Source organism: Camelina sativa, chromosome 15, assembly GCF_030686135.1.
Source record: "Camelina sativa cultivar CO46 ecotype springtype chromosome 15, ASM3068613v1".
Lineage (NCBI taxonomy): Eukaryota > Viridiplantae > Streptophyta > Magnoliopsida > Brassicales > Brassicaceae > Camelina > Camelina sativa.
In genome coordinates, this window is record NC_141894.1 from 26,934,044 (window position 1) to 26,957,516 (window position 23,473).

The 23,473-nt window shown below is 41.4% G+C and overlaps 1 long non-coding RNA gene and 1 pseudogene across 2 annotated transcripts; one reads left to right on the forward strand and one right to left on the reverse strand.

Moving 5' to 3' along the window:
* Positions 1-8,865: 8,865 nt before the first annotated feature.
* LOC147927169 (small nucleolar RNA R71) lies at positions 8,866-8,966 on the forward strand (annotated as a pseudogene).
* An 11,218-nt stretch (positions 8,967-20,184) lies between these two features.
* Positions 20,185-22,948, reverse strand: LOC147927170 (uncharacterized). Of its 2 annotated transcripts, none has more exons than XR_015582630.1 (2): positions 22,309-22,948; positions 20,185-22,149 (listed from the first exon to the last, which is right to left on the reverse strand). It is a non-coding gene; the product is annotated as an uncharacterized LOC147927170 (long non-coding RNA). The 2 variants fall into 2 exon arrangements; XR_015582631.1 differs by having other exon boundaries at positions 22,316-22,876.
* Positions 22,949-23,473: the final 525 nt, after the last annotated feature.

Genomic DNA, 23,473 nt, shown 5'->3' on the forward strand with positions numbered 1-23,473 from the left:
CTTTAGGCCTTGACTTAGACCTACTGTTGTTTTGCTTTCCTTTACCTTTCGTCTCTGTTCTTCCTCTTGCCTGAATGACCAACCCTTCACTCTCTGACTGCAGTTTGTATATCCCTTTATCCTTCAGCTCCAACTCAATAGAATCGGCTGCTCTGATAACTTCCTTCTTGGTGGTAGTACTTCTTCCACTGCTGTACTTGAGAGTGTGAACCAGGCTTTCAAACTGCTTCGGCAAGCTGTTCATGAGAATTGCTGCATGATCCTCGTCACTCATCTCAACATGCACACTCGACAAATCTGATATCAGTTTGTTAAACACGTCTAGGTTCTTGTCGAGATTCTTTGAACTATCCATCTTAAAGCTGTAAAACCTTTGCTTCAAGTAAAACCTGTGAGGTAGTGTCTTAACTTGATACTCAGATTCCAGTGCATTCCACATATCGTATGCTGTAGGTTCCTTCATGACCTTTCTCAGAACAATATCGTGTAGGCTCATGCTCAAGAGATTCCTCTCCCTCTGATCCTTCTCAAGCCACTTTGGATCAGATCTAACTCGTTCTTCTGCTTGTTTTTCATCTTCCCCCTCCTTAACGTTGTCCTTATCGTCTCCAGCTTTTACAAACGCCGAGGCAGGTAACAAGGCAGATTCGAGTCCCAAAATCTCTAACTGAGCATGAATCTTATGTTTCCACAAAGCAAAATCTCCTTCTCCATCAAACTTTTCTACTTCAAACCTTCCTTGAGTGGGTTCCATACTCACCTAGTTCTTCTACCAGATAACTAAGTGAATAACTTCCACTACAACCCAGGAGTTACCGATCTACAAACCTTTATAGATCTACTACCCAGAAAACCCACAATGTTCGCACCTTTCTTAGATTTAGTACCTTAGACACGCTTGAGCTGCAACCTGAAGCTCTGATACCACTTGTTGTAACTTCATTTAGCTCTTTACTTGGTCTGTTACTTAATCTATGTTGTGTTTGATGTTTGCAGGTTAGAATAAGAAGTAAAGAGACAGAGGATTTACGAGTTCCCAAGGCTTAGACCAGCCAAGGTACGTCTCGGTGAGCTTGACCGCTCACTAGAGGTTCCACTATGAACAAAGAACAGAGTACAACCCGAGAATCACACACCCTTACAGAAAGCTTAAACCCTTAAGAAGAAAGAAGGAAGATGATGAAGAACTCTCACCAAAACCCCAAAACCCTCTCAAACTCTCTCTGAACAAAAGGTAACTCTCTTTGTTGTCTTATCTTCTGTCTGATTGTCCTTCCCCTTAAAACCTCCTTGTCCCCTCTGTTAATTCCCATTTTTACCCTGTAGCAGTCTCTCTTGAGCTCCACGCTAAAGCTTGTCGCGATCTGCTACTCGACAGGATGCATAGTCCTGTGTTCGTACAAGTTGTGGACCACTTCACTCTAAACCGACTTCTTAATGGGCTCAACACAGCAAGGCCCATTTACTGTTTAAGTCCACCAGCCCAAAACCATAATCGTTTTGACAGTGCCAGACTTAAACGACAACGTAGGGATAATTACATTCTTTATTTAAATCGACAACGTAATAGAGCACCACATCGTCGTTTTCTTCTTAAACTGCTTTTCGTGAACTACTCTTTCTCCTCTCCAGGCGACACAAAGGGCGATAAAGCAAAACATATATCTTCTGTAAGGAGTATCACTGAAATCACTGAAATCACTGAAATCACTGAAATCACTGAAATCACTGAAAACTCAATCCAACAAATAAAGTTGGGCCTTGAAGAAATGATCAAGCCCACTGCAGTTTGTTTATTCATCTTGGTCTCCAACGGTAACAAGGAAAAGGTGTTCACCCCATGTGCTCGGACTCGACACCAAATACAGTTCACACTATGGTCCAAATAAGGAACCAATTCTTTGCTCTTGCCTCATCAATCTTGTGCAACTAATGGAGACACTTGTCAGACATCTACCTACCTTTATAATCATTAGGTTATCATGTATTCTCCTATATAAAGACAAATGATTTAATCAGAAAACTAATCAATGAAGAAATATCTTTGAGCCGCTCTTTCTCTGTTTCTAACCTAGAGCTTCAGCTCTTGCTTTCATGGTATCAAAGCTCTGGTAGTACGCCTCAATGGCTACAACAGAGTCTTTTTCTTCCGCTCCTCTCTCTATCTCTCAGGTTGTGACTCTCAAACTTACAGAGTCCAACTATCTGCTATGGAAGACTCAGTTTGAGTCTTTTCTCTCACCACAAATGCTGCTCGGCTATGTCAATGGCTCAATCTCTCGTCCGGAACCTACTCACTATGTTACTGGTGCTGCTGGAATCACTACAGAGCCAAATCTGGAGTTTACTAATAGGATTCGCAATGATCAGCTTGTCATGGCGTGGATCTTCGGTTCTCTGTATGAACCTGCTTTGAGGGTGGTCTATGGTATGCAATCTGCAAAAGAGGTATGGAATGCTTTCGCTAATAAGTTTAATAGGGTTTCCACCACTAGGAAGTTTGAACTTCAGAACTGCCTGCGTGCTTGTATTAAGTTAGGGAGAACTATGGAAGAGTATCTTAGTGAACTTAAGCAAATCTTCGATTAGCTTGACTTTATTGGATTTCCTATGACTGATTTGGAAAAGATTCACGGTTTATTGTCTGGCTTGGGAAAAGAATACGAATATGTTTCCATGGTCATTGAGCACTCTATGGACTATGTTCCTGGTCCTTGCTATGAGGATGTGGTGTTCAAAGGCACAGCCTTTGACGATAAGCTCAAGACTTATCCTCTGCTTTTGCTTTTACTCCTCATCTAGCTTTTTAGGCTGAGAAAAGTTACTTTGATAGAGGAGGTTCATGCAACCGAGGTGGCAGATCTGGTGGAGGTTACAGAGGTCGAGGTAACTACTCTACTCAAGGTCGTGGCTTTCAACAACATAGTCGGGGTACACCATGACAAGACAGTCAGAATAAGACGACAGGATCTTCTAGACCAACCTGTCAAATTTGTGGCAAGTATGGTCACAATGTGTATGACTGCTACAACCGCTTCAATGAAGACTATGTCCGACAAATAACTACTGCCTTAGCTGCCATGCGTAACTCTGAGGGTGATTCTCACAATAACGGTACTGAGTGGCTACCTGACAGCCGACTTGCGGTCACAGAAAAGACGCATTGGTTGTGTATGCGAGACACCTAGATCGTGCATAACCCGTTTCAGCCACTTGAGTTCTTTAGTGATATACGCCATGGCACGATATTCTGCTTCTGCTGAAGACATACTCACAATCTTTTGTTTCTTCGTTTTCCAAGAGATTGGTGAAGAACCAACTTTTATGAAATAGCCAAAAACAGATCACCTAGTTTGAGTAATCAGAATCACACCATCCTGTGATCTGAAAATCGGTGTGAGCTTTGAGCAAAATACCTTGGCCAGGATTACCTTTTAAATAACGAACAACATGCAACACATCATCCCAATGATCTTCTCGTGGCGTTTACATAAATTAAGCAAGAAAGTGGACACAAAATGCCAAGTCGGGGCGTGTGGCGACCAAGTAGATGAGACGGCCAAGTAGACGGCGATAAGATTCAGGCGCAAGTAGAATAGGAGAGGTAGACACGACCAGTTTATGAATCTGTTCGAGAGGGAAAGCATCCGGTTTGCAACCCATCAGACCTCCATCAGCAACAATCTCAAGAGCGTATTTTCTGTGACTAAGATAAAACCCTTGAGAACTGCGAGGCACCTCTATACCCAAAAAATACTTCAAAGGACCCAGGTCTTTCATCTTAAAACATGTTGCTAAGTAGCATTTGAAGATAGTGAGTGCCTCATTTGAATTACTAGTGACAATCATGTCATCAACATAGATAAGTATATTGATTCGAATGCCTCCTTTATCAAAGAAAAACAAAGAGTAATCTGAAAGGGACTGCAAAAATCCATATTCTCGTAAAGCACCAGTTAGTTTTTCAAACCAGCAGCGAAGTGCCTGCTTTAAACCGTACAGAGATTTGTGTAGACGACATACCTTCTTCTCATCATTGGTGAAATATCCAGGTGGGGGCTTCATATAAACTTCCTCTGTTAAATCTCCGTGCAAAAACGTATTATGTACATCCATTTGATGCACAGACCAGTCGTTACCTGCAGCAAGTTCCAAAAACATTTGAACTGTCTGCATTCGAGCCACCGGGGCAAAAGTTTCAACGTAATCCACAACCTTGATTTATTTGTTGCCAAGAGCAACCAAACACGCCTTGTATCGTTCAATTATCCCATCTGAATTGTGTTTAATTTTGTAGACCCAATCGCTTTCTTCCCAGGAGGCAGATCCTCAATCATCCAAGTATGATTATCTTCCAAAGCATCAACTTTAGAACCCATTGCATTTTTCCACACATCTTCTCTTGACAGCTTGATTAAATGTTTTAGGTTTGATATGCTCAAATTTACCCGGAGCTACTCTCTCAAATTAAGAGATCACTGTAATACTTAGGGGTCGAATTCCACAAGGACTCAAGTCTACACAATAAATTATAGAGTTTTATAATTATGCTAAACAAATTGATTTAAATAAAGAAAAGCAATGCAAAATATTAAATAAAACCTGTTGTAAATTCAGAAGATCAAAAAGCTAGGCCTAGAGAATTTCTCAGGAAATTATGAATTATAAATCAATCAATAAATTAGGATTCAAGCAATTAAGAACAGATCTAGAACTCTATACACTTTTGTAAATTAAATCAGTTCTCACTGCAAATAATATCTAAATTTAAAACCAGAAAATCCAAATCTCTTTGTAAAATTCTAGGTAATAAATCAGCAATAAAATCAGGTTTAGATTGTTCACAAAATTATTAAATCAAATCTCTTTGCAAGAAATAATTTTGCTCATCAAAAGGTTTTATCAGGAAAACAATTATATTCTCATATCAATTTATTTTCCTAAAGTATTAATTCTAGATGGCCAATCAAGGATTAATATGAAGAACAACCTAAGATGAAGATCTAGATAGATGATGAATCCTAAATAATCAGATCTAATAATTCATAAAATCCCTGTGAAAAACCCTAAACCTAACAAGCAAACTACTCAGACATAATCAATGAAGAACAAGACATGATTCTGAATAATAAGCAATAGAGATTAAAAGAGTAAGAAAGGAGTTTAAGAATTCTTCTCTCAAAGCAGTTCAGATCTCTCTCTCCAATAGCTCTCAAAAATCTCTCAGGGTTGCAGAAAAATAAAACTTGCTAGAATAAAACTTAAGGGTTTGGAAAACCTAAAAACTATATATATATATATGTATGTCCTAAAACACGTCAGGGACTTATGTTGCAAATATGGAAAGCTTCGGGCAACTTTGTAAAACTTCCAAATTTGGCTCTCTCGTCGGTTTGGACTGGGTGTCGATCGATGCTAAGGCAGTGTCGATCGACACTCCCTCTCTGTTCTGAATCCAAGTTCTTTTCCTCCGAATTATTGCTCCAAACTGATCCAAATCACTCCACTTTGCTCTATCCATGCTAAAAACCTGTAAAGACTCAAAAACAATCTAGAAACAAATGAAAAGACACTAAAAGACTCCTTATATCATGGTTAAAAACCATAAAAACCATGATATATCAACTCCCCCAGACTTAGCCTTTGCTTGCCCTCAAGCAAAACAGAAACTTAGACCTGTGAAAGAGGTTTGAAAACAGGGAACTCACTCAACTGCATGATCATTCTTATTCACACTCTTCATTTACCTGACTCAAGAACTTACTTCTTATACTCAACCATGATAAGCATCAACATTCCTTACTCAAATCCCACAATCCTATGGAATCTCTGAAATCTCCATTGTCATCTCATTAGTCAATATTAAAGCATAAATAAAGTGAATTCTTACCTTGGGTGTAATGATCAGTGGCATGTGGATTCTCTTCAGGCCAAGACATTCTTCTTACATCTCCTTTCCTCTCCCTTTTCTCACTTCCATTCTTTTTTTTTCTTTTTTTTTTCAAAGGTGTAAGCGAATACCGAGGTCATCGGTAATTTACCTACCCCTCGCTTCCAAGCTTTGTGTGATCATTTGACTCAAGAGTAGAATAATGAGGTCACTGGTAATTTACCTACCTCTCTAAACTGATCAAAATCATCTCATCTTTTATTCTCTTTTTTTTTTAAAGCACTGAAAGGAAGAGAGAGGGGAGACATACTTTGAAAAATTGCATTGTCTTGTATGGCCTGAAGAAGAAGTCTAGTCCACTGATTTCCAACCCCAAAGTAAGAGATTAAGTCCGGTTAAAATCCTGATAAAAGTTGAGACAACGTTAGATCAATCAGATATCCATTGAATAAGGGCTTTCAGGATTGTTGATAAGGCTCATAGTCTTTCTAAGCTTCAGTTCTGAGATCAAGCATAAACACGTAATCATTAGAGTGTTAGCCAAATAAGAGAAATCATTAATCAAGATCATAATTCCCAAAGACAAAAAGAAAAATTTTGAAAAATTTGACTCAAACTTTATGGTTTTGACTGACACAACTGAAACTCAAAAACAGAAATCATAGTTAGTAACTAACCTCCCCCAGACTTAAACAACACTGTCCCTAGTGTTATCAAGTAAGAGGAAAGCAAAAATAGAAATAAAATAAACAAAAATCAATCAAAAGAAAAAGAAAAACCTACCAGTGGGTTGCCTCCCACTAAGCGCTTGTTTTCAGTCATTAGCTTGACTGTGGTGGAGTTCAGGCATCCGTAGGATCAGAACATGGCATTGAGGTCCTCTTCATCCAAGGTGGTGTATAAGCTTTAGGTGCATGAGGTTTTCCAAGGATGTGAGGAACAAGACCATGGCGAAACTTAGGTATGGGAGGATATCTCTTCTGTTCTGCAAAATCATCAACAGAAGAAACAAGCACTCTATGATAATCTTGTGGCTTGGTTAACTGCAAAACAGTTTTTCTCTCTTTGAAATTCTTGTTGATGATAGGAGGAGGATTAGGTGCAGAAGAGGTGTACCTTTGCCTTACCTGAGGACTCTGGAGGGTGGAATGGGAGACTTTTTGTTTGGGAACAGGTTTCTGTCTTGGAGCTTCAACTTTGGACAAACTTTGTCTCGAATGTGGAGGGGTGTCGATCGATGCCTCCTTGTTGGTGTCGATCGACACTGAGCCTGATGCCCGTGTTGCAGAAACTTTTTCAGCAGAAAAAGTCTGTCTATCAATAGTAGGAGCCCTCCTCAGCTTATCCATCTCAAAATGCATACTCAATCCATCCACATTCAGTGTTATGTGTCCCTTCTGCACATCTATGATGGCACCAGCTGTAGCCAAGAAAGATCTTCCTAAGATGAGAGGATCTTTAGGCTCTTGATCATACTTTAGCACCACAAAGTCAGTGGGAATCATGAAGTTGCCAACCTTAACTGGAATATCCTCTAAAACACCTTCAGGAGTTCTTCGAGAGCGATCAGCCAAGATAAGAGAAATCTGAGTTGGCTTGAATTCTGTCATTCCAAGTTCACAGCAACAGAATGTGGCATCAAGTTGATGTTAGAGCCAAGGTCACAAAGTGAGTGAGAAAACCTTCCTGCTGAGATTGAGCAATCAAGTACAAAGCTTCCAGGATCTGGTAACTTCTTAGCAGTCCTACATTGAATGATTGCACTCACTTCCTTAGAGACAACCACCTCTTGCTTCCTCTCTTTCTTCCTCTGTGAAGGTTGGTTTAACAAAATTGCACTGACATCCTTAGTAAGCAGTGCTCCTTCTTCAGGGCTCAAACCATTGGATACCATTCTCTTGACATAGCGCTTAAGAGGTGGTGAAAGCTTCACTGCATCAATTAAAGGCATCTCAATCATCACCTTGTCCATCATTGCTTTGCATCTAGCTTCCTCCATCTCTTGCTTAGACTTTCTTGGCTTGGGAAAAGGAACCTTAGGCTTGTAGACCCTTTCAGCAGCTGGAACCTGAGATTTTGCAGTTTCTGGGTTCGTCTGAGAGGAGTGTCGACCGACACCCAGGTGGTGTCGATCGACACCATCATCTGAAGTCGAGGATTTGGTCGATTTTTCACCCAGTTCGGCAGAAGCAATTTCAACATCATCTTCATCCCTCACATATATGGCATTACAAGCATGCTTGGGGTTTGACTCAGTTCTTCCAGGAAGAAAACCCTCTTGTCGTTTGACAGACCCAGCAGTCTGAATAACCTGATTCTCCAACTTCTTGACATGAATGTTCAATGCTTCAATCTTTCCATTCAGCTCAGTGTAGACATTGTCAATCTTTCCATTGAATGTCACTGTCAAATTCTCTTGACCTTGTAGAAGCTGCTCAAGCATGGCCTCCATTCTACTCTCAGAAGAAGTCTTAGGAGGTGGAGACTGATAAGATGAGTTCCCATATGTCCTTGTATAGCCATTGCTCTGTTGTTGCTGCTGATACTCTGGCTTGGAAGTGTAGCCTGAAGAGTTCCCACTGTAAGGCCTATTGCCTTGCTGATTTCCAAACCGCTGTCCCTGATTCCCATACACATAGTTCACATCTTCCTCTTGGTGTCCTTGATCAGGTTCTAGCTCATATGTCTCAACCTCAGCAGCAAAATGAACAGATTTCTTACCCATAAGGAGATTATGCACTGAATCCAGCTTAGCATTAAGAGAAGCTAACTGGTTTGAATCAAATCCTCCATGCAATCTCTTCCTTTCAGCATCTGCTCCCTTAGTGCTATTGCTAGAAGCCAAATTCTCAATCAAAACTTCAGCATCTTCTGGAAATCTTGTTTTGAAATTCCCATGACTTGCAGCATCCAAAGCTAACTGATACTTCCAGTCACACCCTCTGAAAAAGATACTCAGCAATTGTACCTTTGAAAAACCATGGTGTGGACAATCCCTTTGGTAAGCCTTGAATCTCACCCAAGCTGCTTTGAAGGCTTCATCTGGTCTTTGCTTGAAAGTGGATAGCTTGACTCTCAACTCATCTGACATTGCATCATCATAGAAATGGTTGAGGAAAGCCACTTTGACTTGTTGCCAAGATGTCAAAGATCCAGCTGGCAACTGTTTCAACAACTGAGATGCCTCTCCCGCAAGTGAGTAAGGGAAGAGCTTGCAGAATATGAAGTCCTCAGTCACTCCATTAGCCTTGATACTTGTCACAAGATCCTCAAAATGCTCAATATGGTCTAGAGGCTTCTCATTGGGCAAAGCAGAGAAAGGTCTCTGCCCAACTAGCTGAAAGTAAGCAGGCTTCAGCTCAAAATCATTCCTCTGAAAAGGGGGAGGAACAATAGCGGACCGGTTCTCATACACCAGATCAGCCCGGTTGTAGTCAGCAATGGTCCGGATTAGATCCCGGTTGTTCTTCTGTCGTCGAACTGGGTTCTGTACGTGGTTGGCAGCTCCACGCACGTCTGCAGCTGGGTGTCGATCGATGCCACCTGGTTGGTGTCGATCGACACCAAGATCCGGCTCATCAACGACACCAGCTTGCTGGTTCACGACAGCCTGCTCGTTGACAACAGGTTCAGGAATCACGTTTCCTTCTGCATCAAGCTTTTGGCCCTGCTCATTGCGCAAGTGGCCCTCTTGATCCCTCAAAACACCAGCCTCATCACGCATCAGAATGATCGTATTAACCATCTTCAGAGATTTGGCTGCTTTTCCGTTCTCACGCTCAAGTTTTCCCAACTCTTGGTTTGAAAGCTTCAGAATTGGACCAGTCTTGTTGCTCCTTGTGTTAGGCTTATTAGGCATACACCTGAAACACACAAGAGAGAAGAAAACAAAAGCGTGTTAGTTTGAAAATAAAAAGAAAAATTTAGACAAAATCTAAAACTCAAATCTAATGGTAGATCAAAGAGTCCCCGGCAACAGCGCCAAAATTTGATATGCTCAAATTTACCCTGAGCTACTCTCTCAAATTAAGAGATCACTGTAATACTTAGGGGTCGAATTCCACAAGGACTCAAGTCTACACAATAAATTATAGAGTTTTATAATTATGCTAAACAAATTGATTTAAATAAAGAAAAGCAATGCAAAATATTAAATAAAACCTGTTGTAAATTCAGAAGATCAAAAAGCTAGGCATAGAGAATTTCTCAGGAAATTATGAATTATAAATCAATCAATAAATTAGGATTCAAGCAATTAAGAACAGATCTAGAACTCTATACACTTTTGTAAATTAAATCAGTTCTCACTGCAAATAATATCTAAATTTAAAACCAGAAAATCCAAATCTCTTTGTAAAATTCTAGGTAATAAATCAGCAATAAAATCAGGTTTAGATTGTTCACAAAATTATTAAATCAAATCTCTTTGCAAGAAATAATTTTGCTCATCAAAAGGTTTTATCAGGAAAACAATTATATTCTCATATCAATTTATTTTCCTAAAGTATTAATTCTAGATGGCCAATCAAAGATTAATATGAAGAACAACCTAAGATGAAGATCTAGATAGATGATGAATCCTAAATAATCAGATCTAATAATTCATAAAATCCATGTGAAAAACCCTAAACCTAACAAGATAAACTACTCAGACATAATCAATGAAGAACAAGACATGATTCTGAATAATAAGCAATAGAGATTAAAAGAGTAAGAAAGGAGTTTAAGAATTCTTCTCTCAAAGCAGTTCAGATCTCTCTCTCCAATAGCTCTCAAAAATCTCTCAGGGTTGCAGAAAAATAAAACTTGCTAGAATAAAACTTAAGGGTTTGGAAAACCTAAAAACTATATATATATGTATGTCCTAAAACACGTCAGGGACTTATGTTGCAAATATGGAAAACTTCGGGCAACTTTATAAAACTTCCAAATTTGGCTCTCTCGTCGGTTTGGACTGGGTGTCGATCGATGCTAAGGCAGTGTCGATCGACACTCCCTCTCTGTTCTGAATCCAAGTTCTTTTCCTCCGAATTATTGCTCCAAACTGATCCAAATCGCTCCACTTTGCTCTATCCATGCTAAAAACCTGTAAAGACTCAAAAACAATCTAGAAACAAATGAAAAGACACTAAAAGACTCCTTATATCATGGTTAAAAACCATAAAAACCATGATATATCAAGGTTCAACCACATCTGTTATGGCCACCAAATATGCACGATGGGTGGTTGAGAAACGAGTACAGCCCACATAACTTTTAATTGGATAGAGAGATGTAGATGTACCCAAGAACCGTGTTTGTGCGGTGTTCGTCTGATAGTCTTGGAGTTTAACCGGAGGGTTGCGATGGCGTTGACCGCAAGGAAGCGGAAGGACCTCCGGTACCGGAGCAGGTTGATCCGGTGAGGAGGACGAACACGGAGTCGGTGCCGGAGTAGATTCGAGAGTCGGTAGCGGAGTGGATTCAGTAGTCGGAGGCCGGGAAATCGAGTTTGTCGGAGATTGTGCTGCATCGTAGTCGAGGATGAAGATGTGTCTGCTGTTGAAGACAAACTACCGGGTATTGGTAATGGGTCAGGGGATATTGTTGGGCCTGGAACCGGAGAAAGCTTAACGGGCTGAGGACCTTCATCAGAAACCGGGCCAAGAGTATTGGTAACCCAAAGAGCTTCATCTTCTTCGTTTTCTTGGTTGAGACCATTCCAAACAATAGAGGGTTGGAACGGAAACTCAGTTTCACAGAACCAAACATCACGTGATGTGAAAGATTCATCGCGATCAAGATCATAGAGTCGCCAAGCCTTTTTGCCATATGGATATCCCATGAAGATACTTACGGCTTCGTGAAGCAAATTTATCACCCTTATGCGATTGATTGGTCTCATAGCATAGACTGCCGAAAACCCTGGGATGATCATAAGTTGGGGCTGTGCAGTGTAATTTCTCATACGGAGTGAGCCCATTCAAGACTGAACTTGGCGTTCGGTTGATCAAATAACCAGCAGTTAAAACACATTCGCCCCAAAATTTTATTGGAAGATTTGCTTGAAAACGCAGAGCTCTAGCGATGTTCAAGATGTGTCTATGTTTTCTCTCAACGCGGGCATTCTGCTGAGGAGTTGCGACGCAGGAGGTTTCATGGATGATGCCATCACTGTGAAAGAAAGCACTCATACTCATGAACTCGGTACCATTATCACTTCGAAATCGTTGTACTTGTTTCAGAAATTGTCAACGCGCCATTGAAATCAATTTTTTGAGATTTTGAGCTGTTTGAGTTTTTTCATGTTGAAGACAAATCCAAACACTGCTGGAAAAATAGTCAACTATAGTAAGAAAATAGCGAGCACCAGAGGAAGAGGAAGTGTGATATGGTCCCCAAAGATCAACGTGGATGTGTTAAAAAATAGACTTCGTTTTATTATCACTGATTGGAAAACAAGACCTTGTTTGCTTAGCGCGGAAACAGACATCACACGCCTTATTAATAAGTGTAAAATCAATAGAAACAGAAACATGCGGAAGTGAACCAACTACTCTAGTAGACGGATGTCCCATCCTGTGATGCCACAACTCATAACTTTGGACCTCCTTTGATGTGACTAAGGCGACAAACTCCGTTCTGCAAAAGCAAAAAATGCCACGCTCACGCTTACCCGCTCCAATCATCATCCTCGAAGCGCGGTCCTGAATGACAAGAAACTGATCAGCCATTTGGACGACACAATGGTTCTCATCCATCAACTGTCCCACTGAAATAAGATCTGACTGTAATTGGTCTACAAATAAAACTGATTTCAAAACCAGATTTGAACCTAGCACAACAGTGCCCTTTTGACAAGCTATGCGTTGGTGACCATCTGCCAATATTATTAAAACTGGTTTCGTAGTATGTACATTTTCAAGCATATCAAAATTTCCCGTTAAGTGGTGGGAAGCTCTTGTATCTAATATCCAAGAAGCAGAACACTTACCGAAGAGTTTTTTGTTGCTTGAGCTAGCACCACCAGTTGACCGACCGTTCAGAAGCTTCACCAGATACTGCCACTGGATATCACTGAGTCCACTCACACCATCACGGTCTTTCTCCGTAATCACATAGTTGACATGTTCCTCAGGAGGAACCGGTGGAACATGAACAACATTCGAATAGCTCACACTACGAGGTTTGGGAAGTGGAGTAGAGCCACGTCCTTTGCCTAGAAAGAGGCGACTGCGAGGGCGATCTCCCCACCATTCAGGATATCCAATTAATTAAGCTGTCCGAGGTATGACCGTCGTGGTTACAGTGTTTGCACACGGTCGAGACATCAGTAGGTCAAGGGGAAGGAAGAGTACAAGATCGTTGATGAGCTGCATATGCGGAGACTTCAGCAACCACGTCACTCTTGTGAACATTGAGTTTGAGATCTTCCTCCTGACGAACCACATTGTAAACCTCTTCCATGGGTTGTATTGGTATACGAGATACCAAACTCGACCGTACTATCTGGAAACCATCATCAAGACCCGCAAGAAACTCATGGACTTTATCTTCCTCACGGTCTTGCTCTTGTAGTGCCGTTAGATTACATTCACATTTACCGCACTTATAGAGACGCAATAGCCCGTGGTTTTCCATGCTATCCCATATGCGATTCAACTTGCCATAGTAGGCTTCAATCACAAGACCTCGTAGCTTGCAACAAGCAAGCTCGGCCTTCAGTTGTTGGACACAGGGTCCATTAGTCACTGAGAAACGCTTCTTCAGATGATCCCACAAATCTTTGGCTATGTCCTGATGAGAGATGTTGGAATGCAGAGACGGATGTAAAATAAATATGAATCTATTGTATATTATATATATATATATATATATATATATGTGTGTCTCAAATTTGTATCAAAGAAAAAAGTAGTTCGAAATTGTTATCCATACAAGCATATGACTCTACCTTACACAATCAGCACTAATTAAGAATCGAACTACCACCAAAGCAAGCTTAGCTAACGACCACATAATGGTTAATTAATATGGATCATTTGATGACTTCTTAAACTTGTGTGATACCACATGCAAACAAAAACAAAAAATAACTCTTGATCGTTCCACCATACAACTCGTCGTCGGAAAATCGGTAATTTCATACCCCAGCTAAGGGGATATGTTCAATTCCTACACCATGTTTAATATTGTGCTAATCCATACACTAAATTTAATAAAATTCAAATTCATAGCCCCAACTCGTAAAACAGTGTTAAAACATACATAAACCCCTAACGGTGTTAAGAGTCCTTCAACGGTTGCTTACATGGATGCCACATATGAAACGACGTCGTTTTGAAAATAAAAAAAGAGCTTCTTTTGTTAAAATGACGTATTTTTCCTTTTCTTCTTCCTTCTCTTTTCTTCCTCCTATCTTTTCGGCCTAATACTTCTCTGATTCTCTGAGAATTCTCATCGAAACCACTGCTCCCACTAGACAGGAAGTCATGATTCAGATCCGAGTTGGGAAGATTACAAAGGATGAGAGGCGGACAACGACCTCGAGAGAAGCGAGAAGAGAACTGTGTTACCAGAGGGTGATGCACATCAAGCTTGATATCGGAGCTCTGAAATCCGGCTTCACCAAAGATTTGGTTCACAATCGGATCGTCGAGGATCGATAGTATGAAATACTTCAACTCAACTTTCAAAATCGTCGTTTGACATCCTTCGCCGTTACTGGCATGGATCTGCTGGAGGTGGCATCCGCCGCTGTTACTAGCATGGATCTACTAAAGGTGATAAGACTCTAGATGCCATCTCTGATTCACTTGAGAGCGTTTGATCGCTGCCATGAGCGAATTCGAAACCAGAGGATCTTCTTCCACCGCCGGAGACTTCGACGAGGGGAGCCTATTGAGAGAAACACCGACGCAGAGCTTCAGAGGAGAGAAACAGAAAGGGAACGAAGGAGGAAGAAAAAAAGAGAAGGAAAAGAGAAAGAAGATAGAAACAACGTCGTTTTAACAAAAGAAGCTCTTTTTGTTGTTTTTCAAAACAATGTCGTTTCATATGTGAACGTCCACGTAAGCAACCGTTGACGGTCTCTTAACACCATTAGGATTTATGTATGTTTTAACACTGTTTTACGAGTTGGGGTTGTGAATTTAAATTTTATTAAACTTAATGTATGGATTCGCACAGGATTAAACATGGTGTAGGAATTGAACATATCCCCTTAGCTGGGGTATGAAATTATCGATTCTCCCCTAATCGTCCATATATCAATCAATCTCCAACAGAAAAAAAGTTAGAGATGAGCAAATATGGTATACTAATTACGATGCATCCTCCCTTATACTAATTATAAATAGCACATTAATTGTGCTTCAAGAATAAGCCACTTTTTTCGTTTACACACATATATAGTGAGTATGATGGATAGTGACAGACAAACATCAAAAGCTAAATGTGACTTTAAGCTATGTATAAATACAGAGAGCTTGATTAATGTATCGCTTCATCTGAGTTTTCTTTTGAGAAAAAAAAAATTAGTGATATTTTGAGGAATTCCTCTATAATCAAATTAATTTTCTTCTCTCCTATTTTCAAAGGGAGAGATGCCGATCATACTCTTTTTTCCAACAACAGTTCAGAAAACTCATACGTTTTATTAAAGAGAACTAATTTACACATAGCCATTTTTTTAACTCATACTTTATGTCATTATGTTTTCATAAACTTAAACATTTAAAATGCAAGATATCATAATCAATGCAATATATTATATTTACTGCTAAAACGATAACAAATCTACAAACGTTTTAATAAATACATAATTCCATGGTCTTTTTTTTTCTTTTTTGTCAATAAAATATTAGCTCAGATGAGCCAATTTGAAGGAAAATTGTTTATATATAGAACATGATGCGGAGAAGTGCGTGCATAGCGTGCCAAAATATCCGCTTTTACATTTGCATTTCTAGGAATAAAAGAAAAGAAAAAAGAAGTAAACTCCTCCCTGTCTATCTTAATATCATCGAGGTATGTCGAGAACGCCGGCCAGTCGTGTGGCGAAGACACCATCTTCACCAAATTAGCACAGTCGGAGTAGAACGCCACATCACGGTAATAATGTCCGATCATGCAACGCATTGCCCAAATGAAAGTTTTAACTTCAGCGTGTAAGGGGGAAAGACTCCGTCGGAAATTGGTAGCTCCCATGTTTGGCGTCGTATCCTGAGACTGGGTACAAAACCATCCGGCTCCTGCAAAAAGATTGCCTGACTTCCAAGAGCCATCACCGAAGCAGCGGTAGCCTGAAAAGAACATGGGAAGGGAAGTGACTGGCCCCCATAACCGAGAGATGGCAACCGTTGACTGGATAGTTGAATCCGCATCTTCACCCTCCTCCTGAGCCTGTTGCTAGGACAAAGCCTCACCTTCAGCTACCCGAATAACCTCCTCTTGCCGCTCAGTGATATTTTCAAAAACCTTTGCATTACGCGCTTTCCATAAATACCACAAAATCCACGGGAAGGCTGACACATGGGTTCCCGGGCTTTCAGGGTCCAAGAAATGATCCACATTAGCATAAACAGACTCCACCGGAAAACAATGTGATCCTACCGGTACCTGAGATAAAGCCCACACCTGACGCGCTGGTGGACAAAGAAACAGAGCATGATTAACTGTTTCCTCCGCGGCACCACAACGTGAACAACCCAAATCACACGCGATGCCACGCCCACCGCAAGTTTCTTGACACCGGAATACACCCAGACAGTACTTGCCACATAAAGTGTTGGAGTTTTGGTGGGCAACGAACCTTCCAAACACTAGCTAGGAGAGAGGTAATCTCTGGCCCGTCACCAAGCGCCTTAAAAGGCCCGGAGATCGTCATACGTGCCGTGTGATAACCAGACTTAACCGCATTCTTCATAAAATGCCAACCAAGAGAATCCGCCTTTGGACAACTACCTAAAGGTAAAGCCCCTATCAATGCAACATCAACAGGATCAAAGTGCTCAGTAAGCACATCCATCCGCCACGAATTTGTATGACACTCAATTAAGTGAGAAATTTTAAGAGAAGGGTCCTTAAACGGACCCTTACTGAGAGCTGGTCTCGAGGATTGAGCTGGTATCGAGGGATTGGTCCATACAGAAATGGACTCTCCAGATCCAAAATGTACCAGAGAGCGAGCTGAAACTATACTCCCCCACCCGTAAGAGGGAGAGTATAAACGAATCGGTTCCATGGGATTCAAATTCCTATAATACCTACCTTTAAAAACCCTAGCGAACAAAGAATCGGGATAATCAATTAGCCTCCATAGTTGTTTTGCCAACAAAGCAGTATTAAAATCATCAACATTCCAAAAACCTAAACCGCCCAGTTGTTTGCTACAACATAGTTTCTCCCAAGCTAACCAATGCATACCACCCGTCCTACCATCCGTACTCCACCAAAAATTTGCCACAGCACTGGTGAGTTTGGATGTAATTGTTTTTGGTAGCCGAAAACAAGAAATCACAAACGTCGGGACCGCAGTTGCGATAGACTTGATCATCACCTCCTTTCCCCCTTTAGAAAGCAGTTTCGCCGACCAGCCAATCGTACGTCCCTGCAGTCTTTCCTGGACAAACGAAAAGACCTTTGTTTTAGAACCACCTAAACTCTCAGGCAACCCGAGGTATGAACCCATGCCTCCCAGGTTTGTGATGCCAATAATCCCCTGGAGCTCCGTTTTTGTGTCTTCAGCAACCGTATGACCAAATTGAATAGAAGATTTCGCAAAATTGATTTGTTGGCCCAAGGCAGCCTCATATTTCTGTAAAATACCCAAAATGACCTTATATTGTACTTTGTCGACCTTACAAAAGAATAAACTATCATCCGCAAATAAAAGATGTGTGATTGGCGGGCATTGATTAGCCACTTTGATCCCTGTAGTCAATTTATTCTCCTCTGCTTTCTGAATATTGGCAATTAAAGCTTCCGTGCATAGGATAAACAGATAAAGAGATAGAGGATCCCCCTGTCGTAAACCCCTTTCCGGTATAATCAAACCATTAGGTTGACCATTCAGAAGAACCTTATACTCAACCGAGCTAACACAAAACATAATCCAGCCAATCCATCTTGCATCAAAACCCATTTTGTGGAGTAACTTTTCAATAAACCCTCACTCCACCCGGTCATATGCCTTGCTCATATCTGTTTTTATTGCCATAAATTTTCCTTTACATGACGGATTAGTCCATAGACTGTGAAACATTTCCTGAGCAATCAGAATGTTATCTGAAATTAGGCGGCCATAAATAAAAGCCGATTGAGTTTCTGAAATAAGCCTTGGTAAAATCGTCTTAAGCCGTTGACACATGATCTTAGAAATAATTTTATACCCCCACATTACACAAACTAATTGGGCGCAGCTCTGTCATCCGGGTTGGCTTTCCCACCTTCGGAATGAGACAAATTTGCGTGGTATTTAAACCCCTATCAAACACTCCGTCCACAAAAAAACCATTAACCAACGAGACAAGGTCCCCTTTAACAACCTGCCACGCCTTTTGGTAAAACAAAGCGGTTATCCCGTCTGGGCCAGGAGCCTTATCCGGGTGCATCATAAATAAAGCCGCGCGAACCTCTGTCTCTGTAACCGGAGCCGTTAACTGGGCATTGACCTCATCTGTAATGACTGTGCGTACCTCACATAAGACCTCACCAAAATTTGTCGGTTGCAGCGTTTTAAACAGATCTGCAAAGTATGACACTGCAGTATTACAGATATCGACATCCTCCGTAGACCAAACCACATTCTTATCAAAAAGACCTGTAATCCGATTGCGGGCCCGTCGCTGCTTTGTCTGGGCATTAAAATATTTAGAATTCTGATCCCCCACCTGCATTCATCTATCACAGCTCTTCAAGTACCAATATACCTCTTCATCCCTATAGGCTTCCCGTAATCGGGCATTTAAATCGGAGATTACCGAAGATGGAGTTGTGTCATCGGCCTGAGCCACAACCAGCTGGCTCTTTAAAGCCTCAATTGTATCCCGGCCAAAAGGAACTTGCGTCTTACGCCACCGAGAAATAGCCCGTCGACAATTTACAGTTTTGTCTAAAAATGTGGGTGAACTCTGAGAGTGTCCCCCATCCCAGCCCGCCGAGATTGCCTCCATTAAACCTTCCTTCCCAACCCACCGGCAGTCAAACATAAAGCGTCGCTACCCCGCGGCCTTTTTGCCCCTATATTAATCATAATAGGCTTGTGATCAGAGGCAATCATAGGTGAATATTCTATAACTGTATCAGGCAATAACTCATGCCAATCCTCATTACCAAGTGCCCTATCCAACCGACAACGAATAGGTTTTTTATCCCGCCAATCCCGCCAAGACAAACAATCTCCAAGATAGGGAAAATCCAGAAAGCCACAATCTTGAATCATTCCATTAAAAGGAAGAAACGAAGAGGCATGCCGAAGCTTGCCTCCTCTTTTTTCATGGTTACCAGTTAACTGATTGAAATCACCTGCAGCGAACCAAGGTGATGACTGAGACACATCAATCCGCAGTAGTCATTCCCACACCATGTCACGGTTCTTAGGAACAGGATCACCATAAACAAATGTTAAGTAGATGACCCGTCCTTTATAAACCGCTTCAACATCAATTAACCGATTAGACTCCAATAAAATAGAGACGTTAAAATCCTCTTGATTATAAAAAAATGCCAAACCGCCACTGCAACCAATAGGGTCAATTGTGGTTAAATTTTTGTACCCAAAATGCCCTACATATTTTTCCAAAACAATACGAGGTTGTTTTGTTTCCATCAAGAATAAAAAATCAGGCCGATGTTTATGCCATAAATCCCGAAGAATACCAATGGTCGCCTTATTACCCAAGCCTTGACAGTTCCAACTAATAATATTCATAAATAAAAATCCCAATGTTGTGGGAAAAAACCACACAAGTCTACCCGCCCAGTCCTCTGGGAGATAAACAGAGTAAGAAGCCCTAAAACAACCACAAAACAGTCCAGAAACCAACAAAAACCGAAAATATTCAAGGAGTCCAAAACCAAAAAAATCCAACTAGGCCCAAATAGAAGGCCAAGCTCAGCATACCACGAGCCCAGTAGTAGCCATGAAACCTGAAACAAAAATTTCCAATAGCAGAAAATCGGTGAAAACCACCAAACGGACCAATAGTCTCGTGATAGATCAAAATCTAAACGGCACATATGAACCAAATGAAAGCGAGAATATGTTCCAAAACAGACCAAAAACCAGTGGCAATAGTGATAGACAGCAGAAAGATAAGAAAAAAGCCAGCAAGGTTTTATTAATTTCCTGATAAAAGTAGTACAACCACAACTAGTCGAACCAATACAAAACCACCCAAGTAAGGGGATCAACATCAACCAACAAAAACGAAACAACGGAGCACCCATTGTAAATTTATTCCATATATGAAAATGAAAAATAATCAGAAAAACCAAAGGAGGCTAGAACAAAGCCTGCTTGCAAACTAAAAACCATAATCGAGTGGGTTGAAACGAGGCCACACCCCCTTGCCAGCTCGTACAGACAACTAACATCAACTAGTCGAGTTGCTTGGAGGCTTCCCTCCTTGATTAGGACCTGCTTTCCCCTGCAGACCCATTCCCTTGTTACCAACCTTCTTACGCGGCGAAGATAAGGTGTACAAGTTCCGCTTCTTTGTGCTAGCCCCTGGTAGAACCCCATTGCTCTTAACCTGCTTAGACCGAGGTGGTGGATCCTTAACCTGGGCTGCTAAACCCTGCACAATAGTCTCTGTATCACCTTCTACAACAACAGTACCAGCCTCCCCTGGAAGTCTTGACCAGGAGAAGCACCGTAACAACTCTCCTTGTTCACAAAAGTCACCTCCTCCTCTGCTAAGAAAGAATCCACCTCAGAGGACATCCCTGATTCGATCACTGGCTCCTCCAAAATAGGGGCCATAATTCCTAAGGTTCGAGTATCAGGAAGAGGATAATCCTGGTCTAACAACTCACTCAGTGCATCTGAGAAAAGAACCTCCTGCTGGACCAACTCCATGGAACCAGGAGCTGTTACATTTGGTGCTTCAGAGCCGGGAAACAGGTTCTTACACACCCGTTTGTCCACACTTGGCAAGGAGCTATACTCTGCAACCATAGGCGGAGCAACCGGAACCAAAGGCTAAGCAACCGGAGCCACACTCCCCTCCGTAGTTGAACCCAAAAAAGCATCAAGCATCGTTTGCTCCATGTCAGAGAGATGAATTCCCACTTCCCCACCATGTTCCTTTTTAGTACCAACTCCCGATCCAGCAACCTGGAGACTAGTACTAGCATATGCCGGAGAAGAGACCTGCTGCACTAACTGCTCCTTAGGGTGGGAATCCCTACGACCCTTCTTTGACTTATACCCAAAACCCTGTTTGTGACGATGGTTGACAGCCTGAGAGCCACCTGCACCGCGTCCATTTCCTGCACCAGAGCCCTGATGAGGAACCCCTGGCTTGTCCCCACCACGCAAACCAAAACCATTCCCAGGATTTACACCATTAGCCGCTGCTCCCTTATAGCTCTGAAGCTTATCCTCAGGTCGAGGATCCGACCCATCACCCATTGGTTGTTTTCCATTATTGCCAAATGAAGGACAACGTGAGACGTCATGGCACAAGTTATAGCATCTCCGACAATACCCATACAACCGCTCATACCGCAAAGACACAGATGTTTCCTCCCCCACTGTGAAACTCCACCGAAGCTTCAAACACTAAGGGTTTAAAACCATCAAGCAAAACCTGAACCTGACCATTATCAAGATCAACCTCCTCAACCTTCCCCAAGTCAGATGCGATGCTACGAAAAGTTTCATCAGCCCAAAAATGTAGCGGGACTCCCATGACTCGAACCCAGAACTTAATGATGCAAGGGTACTTTGGATCCACCACTGGCTCCCACCTAACCAGAGAAAGCATCCAATGATCAAAATGGTAAGGCTCCATTTTCTAGACCTCCTGGATATCTTCTTCTTGATCAAAATCAAACTGAAATCACCCCAATCCCAGATCAGCACCCACCACCCTCTCTTCGATCTTCCAAATTTTTGTCAGCATGAACAGCAACACCTTCATGTCCTGCATCGCAGGGTTCATGCAGCGACCAATGAGGGTCTTAGAATACCCTTCAATTAACGCAGAGTTATCAAACCGTGGGATCTTAATCTTGAGCTTACCACCAGCCCCTGACAAATTCTCAGAAGACACCTGAGGAATCAACAAACCACGCTGAGCCATAACCTATGTGATAACAAAAGAATAAAAGCAAAAAAGGCAGAGAAGCCAGGAACCCCGAGAACACTCAACTAGAAACCGAAAGAAACTGAGAGAAAGAACGAGGAGACAGAAAGAAGGATGAAAACTAACCACGAACCTGGGCTCCATTTTATATACAGGTTCCGACCCTAGTGTTACTAAATGCCACAACCACCAAAGGAAGCGAAGAGTTTATCCCGCAATCTCCCTGACCATGATATCGTGATTTACAAGCTGAAATCGAGCCCCCTTTGAAGCCAGATAAGGGAACTGTAAAATCCTGCAGATCCCCCATGACCATAACCCAAAGCCCCGTAATCATAGCTGAAGTCCTCCATTCCAATCGGATCAAAGCCGACAGAGCCAGTCCGCAATCAACGCCAGAGAAAACCCAATCCAGAGATCTTCTTGCAAAGTCTCCATTTCCCAATCTCCCTCCCAACAAATCACAAAAGAAATCCCACTGAAAATCCAAGATCCCTAACAAGGAAAAACTCAGATCCACCACCATTAAACCGAAATCTAAAAGATCACCATGGTCCAATATGACAATTTCACATTTTACATATATATTTAATATAAAAAATTAATAAAAAAATAAGCAAAATCATGTAAAATATAAATAAAACATAAGTAAAAAATAAGCAAAAAAACTAAAATATTAACAACATGTTAATTTATGTCATTTCTTCAAAATAGAATAACAATTATGTAGCAACCCAAACATTATGTGGGCTAACATCTAGTTGACAATATGACATTATGACACGTTCCACATGATATAGTCATTAGTGTCTTTACTGATTTTTGTGTTTGTTTTAGTCAAGCGGGCGTTTCAAATTCATTTTCAAATTAGGATGGACAAAGACTAGTAGTTTAATTTAGTTTATATCCATTTTGTGTGTAAGGACAAATCTTCTTAAAGCAATATGACTGACCGTCAATAAAATGGTGTAGCTCTTAAGATAAAGGTGACATTAAGCGTGTATATCGACTAGCCCATTGATCAACCATATTGATCAACCAACCATGTATCCGTCAATAAAATACTTTTGGCTGCTACCAGTTGCCAGTCTGCTTTAGCAGAGAGCTGTTGCAAAAGATACACCACTATCGAGCGTATTACCCACTGAATCCAGACCGACAAGAATTGCCGATGGTGCGGTGGTGGGTCTTTGGCGTTGGCAAGCTTGCTGTCGGCTTTAATGTTGGCATCGGCACCGTCAAGCTCGGTGTAGGCTTCAGTGTTGGCATCGTTGTCGTCAGCTATTCTATA